This window comes from Gossypium hirsutum, chromosome A07, assembly GCF_007990345.1.
Source record: "Gossypium hirsutum isolate 1008001.06 chromosome A07, Gossypium_hirsutum_v2.1, whole genome shotgun sequence".
Lineage (NCBI taxonomy): Eukaryota > Viridiplantae > Streptophyta > Magnoliopsida > Malvales > Malvaceae > Gossypium > Gossypium hirsutum.
This window is the reverse complement of record NC_053430.1, coordinates 81130178-81141400: the sequence shown is the minus strand read 5'-3', so window position 1 is coordinate 81141400 and position 11223 is coordinate 81130178. Positions and strand designations below refer to the sequence as shown.

General features: G+C 31.5%; 1 long non-coding RNA gene across 1 annotated transcript; it reads right to left on the bottom strand.

Annotated features, from left to right (window-relative positions):
- Window positions 1-1863: 1863 nt before the first annotated feature.
- LOC107963483 (uncharacterized) lies at window positions 1864-2957 on the bottom strand. The gene is made up of 2 exons (XR_001701935.2): window positions 2725-2957; window positions 1864-2319 (listed from the first exon to the last, which is right to left on the bottom strand). It is a non-coding gene; the product is annotated as an uncharacterized lncRNA (long non-coding RNA).
- Window positions 2958-11223: the final 8266 nt, after the last annotated feature.

The window sequence follows — 11223 nt, the reverse complement described above, 5'->3', positions numbered from 1 at the left end:
AAACACACCTGACATATGCTTCCAACACACTAACAATCGACTGGCGCGCCCCAACTATCATTCTGAAACCTGATTACAAATAACACAACAACCTAAAAAGGAATTCAATTAGGAAAGAACAAACACAACTAAGAAGAAAAATTGATCAATACCAAAACCACACACTTACACTTCTACTCGAATATGATTTGAAATGAGAATGAAAAATCATGCTAACCTCTAACGAGACAAAAATCAACACCAGTATTGGAGTAAAAGAAGTAAATTGAAGAACAAACAAAAAGAATTAAGGAACGAAAGAAAAGAAATGTGTATGAAACCCAAAAGAATCTAAAATCAGATATTTAGGAGATCAGGGAAGGGAAAAACGTGAGAGTGGGAATAAGGGAAATGAACATGCCAAAATTAGGGTATTTTCTCTTTTCAAATTAAAAATAAGAAAACTATAAATAAGTATTTAAAACTTAAAAACAAAATTAAAGTAAAATTAATTTCTCTAAACACACATGAGGACTCGAACCTGGAACCCAAAGGTAAACTAAAACACCCACTACCACCGAACCAGTATGCTCATTCTGATACTAAAACGCGAAAGTAAACCCAATTTCCCAACTTACTCACTGACCCTAAGCATAACCTCAAAACTTTTAAACCCAAATTCCAGGGTGTTACAAGAAGCATGTCATTTAGATTAGGTAAGAATGGGACTAGGATTATTGTATGATCATTCTTCAAATTTGGGATAACAAACCTTGCATGTTATTAAAATATTGAGTGAGAGAAAGTTCTTGAACATGAATTACGACCTCCATTGATGTTCCCTAAGTGATAGCATGATAAAGTTTTGAGTCGGTTCATACCCTGGCCACATGTCAACGTAAACTTTATCATGTGGGTTCCCTAGATGAGATTTATTTTTAAGGACAACTAGTCATATATGACTTTCAGAGAGATTGTACCAAGATGACTTACAAATGAGAGCATGTTCATGATGGGTGTTAAGTCAATGGTTACACACTCAAGATCATCTCTTATTAAATAGTGTCCTAAGAAACGATATTTAAACTAGAGATGATGGCCAAATGTTAAATGGTCATTAGTTCGTGTGAAGTCTTGAGAATTAAGATTCATGAACCGATTGGATGTAATCCCATGTTCTTACTAGTTGATCATGGGATCCCAATGTGACATAGTTGATGGGTGTAAGAATGATCATAGCAACGGAAAAAAATATTTTTTTCAAGGTTTTAATACAAGACGCATGAATCATACTACATTATTGATATGTAGCTGGAATAAAAATATTTGTTCTATACAAAGATAGTAATTAGTGAATCTTTATTTTTTTCAATTCAACTATCTCTCATACTCTTCTTATTAGCATTCTTACTGAGAATAATTTAAATGGGGATAACTTTCGAGAATGGAAATAAAACTTGCTAATAGCTCTCAATTGTGAGAAACACAAATTCGTTCTTGATGAAACATGTCTTCTTGAAGCTCAGCCCAAAGCGAAAAATCGCTAGAGAGATACTAACTCGATTACTCGATGTTATATGTTAGCGAGCATGAGCAGTGTGTTGGAAAAGCAACTCGAGAATTCTCGTATTGTTTTTGTAGCACACTACTCATGCTCGCTAAAATATAAAATCGATCAATTGAGTCAGAATCTCTCTACTAATTTCTAGCTTTGGGCTGAGCTTTATGTAGGCAAGATTTGTGAAGGAAAAATTTTTGTTTCTCACAGCTAAGAACTATCAAAAAGTTTTGTTTCCATTCTCGAATGTTATCCCCATTCAATTTATTCTCAGTAAGAATGTTTGTAATAGCCCAAATTTGACCGGGCTGAAAACAGAATAAAAATTAAATGAATAAGTATTTATTTATTTAAAATGTCCATTTTAAAGTCCTTTTACAGAATCCAAAATGCAAACCCACTAACCACGGCCCAAAAAATTAAAACCCAACTGGCCCATTACCCGTGTACCCAAATTCACCCGTAGCCCAAACTTAAAATAGACCTATTACAACCGACCCAAACAGACACTTAATACCAATAAACCTGAAGGCCCAAACAGCAGGGGCCCAAATGACTTTCAGATAGGGTTAGAAACCCTAGCGCCGCAACATCTTCTGGAAGTCTCGGAGAGCGCCTGTCCAGCTCCCCAAATCGAGGCCATTAATGCACTTTCTAAGCACAGCCCAGACGACTCCTCAGCTACCAATTGGGACTTCTCAGCATACTCAGGGCTCTTCACCACCAGATTTCATGCCTCCATCAACGCCGACGAGTTTACTACCGTGATCTTCGCGATCTTCCTACGAAAAAGGAAAGAAATTCGTAGGCAGATTAGAATAGGATATGGAAAGAAATCTTGTGATTTCTTTCCTAAAATATGTCAGTTTAAGGCTATAAAGCCTTTCTGAGAGTTTGTAAAAAGGGGGGACACGGAGAAAAGACAGCGATTTACACCCAAGAAGACAGAGAAGCACACATATACAGAATAGAGTTTTTTTTTACACATACAGAGAGAAAAAAATACAGAGAGATAGAGATTTACAAACAGTTGTATTCATTAAGAGCAGAAGAAATAAAAGGCAATTTTTTCGTTTTTTTTAAAAGTAATCGAATCTTTTTTTTATCTTCTATTTACCTGTTTGTTTTTTGGCATGAATACACAGATTTAAAATATAATCAAGGAAAATAAAAGAAAAAGGGGTTACCTGATGATTTGCAAGGGAAAAGGAAGGGTTTTTCGAACCTTAGCCACCGTGAGTAGTGGTCCTTAGGATGGCGCGTCGGCACGTGAAGACCTCGTACAGTGGAGCTCAAGGATGAGCAGTGATGGTTCCTAGACCAGAGCTCAGAGAGCCAGAGGAATTTGAGAGAGATTTCTCTCGTTTTTTTAGAAACGGGCTAAAATGAATTTCAAATAAAAGAAATCGGCCTTATATAGTTTGGACGAAACGACATCGTTTCTGCTTAATCTAATAAGCTCAAAACGATGTTGTTCTAAAGCTAAGGATCCGCGTGTTGACCCGATTACCCGGGAAGGATCCGCGTGTTTTCAAAGATTGGGTTAATTACCTAATTGGTCCTTCCACCCTTTGTGTGTTTACAATTATGTTTTATTTTATTTATGATTTAGCCCTAATATTTTGTTTTAGTTTTAATTTAATCCCTGCAATAGCTATTTCAAGTCCTGGATTAAAACGATGCCGTTTAGGGACAAGGGAAAATTTCCCGATGAATCCCCAGGGTTTTAGTGGCCATTTCAATTAGGTCCAACCTCAGTTATTTTTTTTAAATTAGCCACTGACTTTTATTCATGTTCAATTTTAGTCCCTTTTATCCCTTTTAACTTATTTATAACCTATTTAAACTTTATACATATATTATATTTTAAGATGAATATACGTATTTTATAATTATTTACTTATATTTTATCATATTATATTACTTCATATTTTTCTGCTATCATATTAATATATATTTTAACATATATCATTACTTACTATTTATTATATTATATTTTTATCACATAATATTTATATATTTTATATTATTATATTATTTTGCATTTTAACAATATATTATTTTATATTATTACTATCTATTATATATTTTTTTTCATGGATATTATTATTCACATTATTATTTTCATATTAAATTGATATTAAATATTTTATTAATTATTTCCTTCATATTTTTAACCCTATGTATATTTTTATCCAAGACTATATAATTAGTGTTTTATATACTATTATACTGTTTCAAAATTCATTATTAATTACTATGTTTTCATATATTATTAAATATGTTCATTATCTTATATTTTACGTAGTATAATATTATAGTGTTTATATTTTATTATTTTATTATAACCCTAAAATTAAAGTTATTATGTATTATCGTTACATTGCCAAAAATTTGATTTTAATTCATTCATTTTAAAAAAATTTACTCACTTTATTTATATTTTAATATATATACACAATCCTTTTTTTATATATTATGTCAATCTATTAAATGTTGGTCTCATAATTAAATGTGGAGTGTTTGGCATATTATTTTATATATATATATGTGTGTGTCAAATTGTATATCATGCATCATTTTTATTAATATGTTTAAATATATGTTGAATTACATGTTTATGTGTTTTTACCTATTCTTCTTAAATATATATTGTGTTTTATGTATATTTTACTTATTTAAAATTTGCCATGTTTTATTTCTTATATATATGTTAGTTAATGTATGATATTTATGCTATAGCGCTTTTATTTATTATTATAACATGTTATCTCGTATGTTATGTTAATATGCTCCTTCATGCATCGGTTTTAAAAACAAGACTTCAAAGTTTTCAAAAATAAAAAGGCAATGCTTGCTGTTTGGAAGCTTCGAGAAAAGTAGTGCCCTAACTTATTGGGTTGCAACTTTTCTCGTCGAGTTCGAATAGTCAAGTACCCTTCTAAGTTTTTTAAGATTTTCAAAAAACGAGCAACTATCTTGGAATTTCAAAGTGTTGTGTCCTAACTTACTGGATGTGGCGTTTTGTTGTTTCGAGATAGGGATTTCCAAAAAGGCTAACTTAGTATCAATATTTTGATACAAGTGAATCCCAATTTTCAAAATCAAAATATTTTAAAGAGGATTGTATCTTAAAATTTTTAAATTTCCGACCTTAAAGACATTTGATAATTAATTAGGTACCAATTTTTGGGCGTTACGAGAGTGCTAATCCTTCCTTGTACGTAACCGACTCCCGAACCCGTTCTTTTTATTACATAGACCAAAACTAATGATTTTAAAACAAAATGTTTTAAAGGTGATCCAATCACACCTAAAAAGATTGGTGGCGACTCTCGTTTTCGTTTTTCTTAAAGTCGATTCCCATTTTCCAAAACCCGATTTAAAAAAATGGTTTCGACAATGTTAATAAGAGGAGTAGGAGACATATTTAAACTGGAAAATAATAAAGATTCACTAATTACTATCTTTGTATTAAGCAAATATTTTCATTTCAGCAACATATAAAAAATGTAGTATGATGCATGCATATTGTATTAAAACCTTGAAAAACATTTCTTCATTGCTACGATCATTCTTACACTCATCAATCATGTTGCCTTAGGGTCCCATGATTAACTATCAAGAACATGAATTACATATAATCAGTTCATTAATCTTAATTCTCAAGACTCCATACGAACTAACAATCGTTTAATGTTTGACCATCATCTCTAGCTTAAATATCATTTCTTGGGAAAATATTTAATAAAAGATTATTTTTTGTTTGTAAGCATTTACTCAACACCCATCATGAACATGCTTTCATTTGTGAGTCATCTTGAGACAATCTCATTGAGAGTCATGCATAACTAGTTGTCCTTAAAAGGAAATCTCATCCAATGAACCCATATGATAAAGTTTACCTTGGGGTGTGGCTAGGGTAGGAACCAACTTGAAACTTTATCATGCTACCACTTATGGGCCATCAATGGAGGTCGTAGGTCTTGTTCAAGGACCTTCTCTCACTTAATATTTTAAAAGCATGTAATGTTTTTATCTTGAATTTCAAGAATGATCACACAATAGTCCTAATGACATTCTTACCAAATTTATATGAATATGCATGACATGCTATGAAAATTTTATAATATTCACATTCATTTATTCACAAGAATCAATCAATCATAAAAAAAAAACAATTTTGAATCTCCATAGTTTTTCTTTTAAGGGAAAAACAAAAGAAGTGAATGTGAACCATGCACCAGGCAGGGTCCCAGGAAAGGGAGGTGAGTCATATTTGACCACTTAAAAACCAAGTCTTTCCTTACCAGAGCCAATCCTAGACATGCAGATTCTTATTACCACACTTCTCACAGTAATCGAATAACCTAAAGAAGTGAATGGAACAATACAACACAATTTTTTCTCATTATCACACTTCTTATTTTTTAATCGATTAACTATGGATCATCTCATACATATATATATCACAATTATAGTATAACACACTATAAATATTACAAACAATTATAAAGAAGAAATATAAGGAGATAGGTAATTAAAATAAAATTGTCAGTCATTGTCTCAATGGTTCTATTTCTAGAAAATAAATGAAAAACAAAAATTATACAATTTTTCACCACAAGGCATTCTTTGGTTCTATTTCCTAATAACCATAACCTTGGCAAAAAAATGTCACATCTCAAAAGTCGGGTTAGAAGAACTTAGGTTGGTGAAACCAAGAGTGGTCACGTCCGGTTTTGAATTAAGGTTGTGAAAATTATGTCAAGTAATTTGTTTTGGTTCAATGATTAAGAGATGTGAGTAGTGTGTCTGAGGTTTTGGGTTCGAATCTTTTCCCTTGAATTTTTTCTAAGTCCCAATTTTTGAACATCTAATTTATAAATTATTTTCGCTCAACTGATGTCAAGAATGAGCCTGTTGGTTCAGTGGTAAGGATTCAGCTTACCCTTTGATTTTGTGCTTGAATCCCTATGTATGCAAAGTGAAAGTTATTAGTTTTTGTTTTAAACTCGAGGAAAAAAATATGATGTGGATAGTTAATAAAAGTTAGTAGGATAGTTTTAAAAAAAAGTGATGAGGGAATTTCCTTATTTTTCTCCTTCAACTTGCCATTTCTCTCTCCACTCTTCCATTTTGCATTTTCATGTTAGAGAACTGTTCACAGTTTTCTTTTCTTCTTTTTTTTTCTTCATTTTTTTCTATTATTCCTTTGCAGCTTTTAATCTTTTCTTTTTGATCGTTTATACGTGTTTTTCGTCATTATTCTGTCTTTTGTCTTGCCTAGTTTTTGGATTTTGTTCTTTGGTGAATGATTTGGAGTTCCGAAATTGTGGTAAGTGATGTGTAAGTATTGTGTTTTTTTGCCATTGTTGTTATTAGTAAAAAAAGGATGTTCTTTTGGTAAGGTTTTATTTGAGGAATGCTTGTTGGTTCGATTGTGCTTCGATTATTTCTTTTGGGGTTTCAGTTAGGGAAGGATAGCGAGCTACATAAATCTCTTCCGACAAATTGAGTACCTTAGTAATTGCTTTCTAGGCAAGGGCTGATTTTTCTAGCATTTTTAGCCGAATGAATGTTTTGCGTTCATTGAAATTGTATTAGATTACTTGATATTTTGGTGTTAATTTGTTCTTTTGGTGTCACAATAGGAGTTAACAGTGTTACTTTTAAGTCGGCACCGGAAAAACAATAAGGTGTGTGTTTCTAGTTCAAAACCCCCACGAATAAATCTAGAAAATTTGGAAAAAAAAAACCCAAGAAATTTGAAATTGTTCTTCATTACATAGTCGTGTGGTAGGCCGTGTGGCAGACTGTGTACGCCACATGATCGTGTGGCTGCCAGTGTGTTAGGCTGTATGGAGGCACACGAGCATGTGCGATTACACGGGCAAAATAGGTAGGCCGTGTGGGGCACACAGGTGTGTGCGATTGCATAGGCAAATCAGGGAGGACGTGTAGGGTACATGGGTGTGTGCGATTACACTAGCAAATCAGGTAGACTGTGTAAGACACACAAGCTAGCCATCTGGGCCGTGTGAAACCACACAGGCGTGCGGCCCATTTTTCTAGAATTATTAGTTTGGGCTGATTTAATCTACAATTCGTAATTAAACCCTCTATGGGGTTCATTTAGCTTAAAAAAGACCTGAAATAAGGTATATGTGTTGTTACATTCGGTATGTGATTTACATGTATAATATATGTGTCGATAATTTTTGAAAGCATAACTATTTTTGTAAAGCATGTGTAACATCTGTATTCTATTATCTGTTCTGATATGATATCTGATTCAACTATGTGATATGTACGTATGTTATTATGGTTTTGCATGTGCATTGGGGTGGGTTTTGATGATAGAGGAAGTGTTTTAGGCAGTATTATTGTAATTTTAACGATTAAATCACAATATATGTTTGGTAGCTCAACTACACCATTATGAGTGGCATACCACCACGACCCGGTGTGATTAGAGGGATGGATTCATGTAGTCCTATTGGTGTGATTGGTTGGACGGAGTTGGTGTGTAGCAGATGAGGGTAGGATTTGTTCTGATCTGATATGACATTCTAAAATGATATTTGTTTCTGGATATATGAAATTTTGTTATGATAATTGCATATTATAAGTAAAATTCAGGTTGTGGGCCAAGTCACACATTGGGCTTCTAGCTCACTCGTTTGTTTAATACGTTTCAGGTGATTTTCAATCTTAGGACCAGACAGCGTGTGGGAATTCGGTTGATTTCTCACCTAAGTTGGTTTGATTATTTTTAATTAACTTATGAATTTTGGACTAAGTTTTTAGATTTGGTTTGTTTTGGGATTTTTGCTTTGATCTTTAGTCTTTTTGGTATTTTAACATGAAACTGCAAAATCAAACGATTTACCAAATTTAGAATCCGGTTTCTAAAATTAAAACTCTAAAATTTTCGATGCAAAGATTAAGTAATCACTTAAGTGTTTTTCTATAAAAAAATTAAATGGTTTTTAACGAATGTTTCCCTTAGTTTTGGAAATAACCTGACAACATTAGTATTTTTAAAATAGACGATTTAAAATTAAAATTTTGGGTTTGAGACAAGTGATTTTGAATTTAAGTTTTACTAAACATTTGTGAGAGTTTTGCCAAATTTTATATTTTCGAAACGCATACTAACTTTAATTAAATCGAAAGTTCTTAAACGAGTTAATATAACTTCTCAAGATCTAGTCATAACCTCTAGGCCGGGTTTGGGGTGTTAAAAAAATAATAATTATATAACAAATATATAATATCACATCCATTCTCATATATAACTCAAAATATACATAAGACCTAAAGAATGTCACTTTCTATGTAATTGAATCATTCAAGAAGAAGATAAATATATTTTGATTATCTGTTTATACTTATAGATAGAGCACAACCTGACTCATGATACAAATTGTTGGAAAAACAAGTTTTGAAAACATAGTCAAAAATAAGTTTAGGGAAAAACCAGAGTTTTAAATTTTTTTCCAAAAATAAGAACTTGGTTGTGATATTTAAAGTAATAAATATTTAATCAAAATTGTACCTTTTCAATTCGTTTAAGATGAACGTTTCGACCGATTAGTCTTATTTGCTATCCTCAAGCTTACGTCTGCCAAGTGTAGGCTCGCTTTGTATCAGAAATTTTTTAACAAAAATTACCAGTGGAGCAATTTCATAATTTTTCTAAACTTTTGGGTCAAATTGTTAATAAGAAAAATGTCTCTAGAAATCTTTTGAAATAATTTCTCCAGAAAATTTTCTCTTTACAACTTTCTCTTAAATTCAAATGTATGTAAAATAATGACCAATAGCTCTTTTTATATAGGGAGAGTTTAGAGACTCCAACTATGATTAAACTAAATCATTTTAATATTAAATTAATATAATACTTATCAAGAGAAATATTAGATTAAATTTCATATTAAATCTATTAAATTAATAGAATATTTATCTACAATATAAATATTAAATTAAATTAAATATTAAGATAATCACTTTAATATTAAATTAATAAAATATTATTAAGATAAATATTAAATTTAATATTAAATCTATTAAAATAATATTATTTTTGGAATCATTAATCTAAAATGAAATTATCCGATAGAGTCACAGTAGAAGTGTGATTTCTCCATTACTTAATTGTCGAAGGACCACCTGCCTGCCATCGAAATGCCACTATCGCCGTCGTCGGCACCGTCGTGTCCGGTGGTGCCATCACAGGTGTGACACCCTCATGGCACCCGAGCCAGTTCGGCTGTTGTCGGTTTGGTTCGGACCAGTGACAGCTCGACCAGTCTAGTCTTGTCATCGATTGGATCGTCGGCCCGATTTCACATACCATACCCAGTTTGACCTTTTTTGGGTCTTGGTTTCGATTTTGAGTTCTAGGGTCCAATTTTTTATCTCAAGTCCAATTTTCAAGTTGAATTACTCATTGGGCCAATTATCTAACTTGAAAATTAATTTCCAAAAATATCATATTTATTTTAATTAATGTGGTTAATTTAATTTTAGTTGATCAAAATTAATTTTCCTAAAAATAACTTAGATTTTTCAAATTAATTTTTTTAAGAAAATTATTTAATTAAATTCTCTAGTTAAACAATTCTCACGACTGCCTAATTTAATTCCACATCGAATGAATCAACTCGATTAAATTATTTCTAAAGTTGTAAAATTTTCTTTTAATTAGTAATCTTGAAAACTAAGTTTAATTTTATTAAAAACTCATTTCTCAAAATCACAGCGAAAAAATGTAATATTGACAGATTTTTATAAAAATCGCAATGAAAAATTTTGCTAAAATCATATTTTCTTAAAAATCATTATTTCATGTAAATTCGATAAAACATCAACAGACAATTTAAAACGTCAAAAACTAAGTCGTATCCTTGTCTAAAACTTATTTTCGTTGTCGCGGCGAAAAAGAGTGTGTTTGTCAGGTTTTAATAAAAACCAAGTTTCATAAATAATCTTATCAAGCACTAATTTATGCAGTTTTTAAAACTTAATTTCATGCAATCAAGTCATGCAAAACAGAATAAAAATCCCCAAGGTAATATCCCATGCCACAGTTCATAAACAAATTATTACAATCCCAAAATAAGTATTAAACTTAATTTAAAATATTTATGTGTGAAAACATTCAAGAAACTCCTCCGATAGTATCGTGAGTTATTTGAAAAGTAGGAAAATTTAAAGGGATGAGCTTTTAAAGCTCAGTGTGAATTCAACATCAAAGGGAACAATATTTAAGACATGCATTTCATGAATATTGCAGCACCTATATTCAACATCAACTCACATATATCAAGGTGCATGAGAATGTCAATGCAGAGTTTTTTCAAAAATCAATGCAAGTTTTTCAAAAACATTCCTACCCATCTCCACTACACACCAATAAAGAGTTCCTCAGAACTCATCCATCTAATAACACACCACGTTGTGGCCAAGCCACTCAATATTGCAGTCAAGCTGCATCATTGTGGTCAAGCCACTCAATATTACAGTAAAACTAACAAAGTCTTCCTCCTTTCATAATCATCTCAACCCATGTATGTGATATGACATATGAACAAAATTTTTCAATATGCATGCTTAACATGCTAATCAAATCTAAGATCAACATAGTCGGTATGCTTAACATGCAAATCAAATCTCAGTTA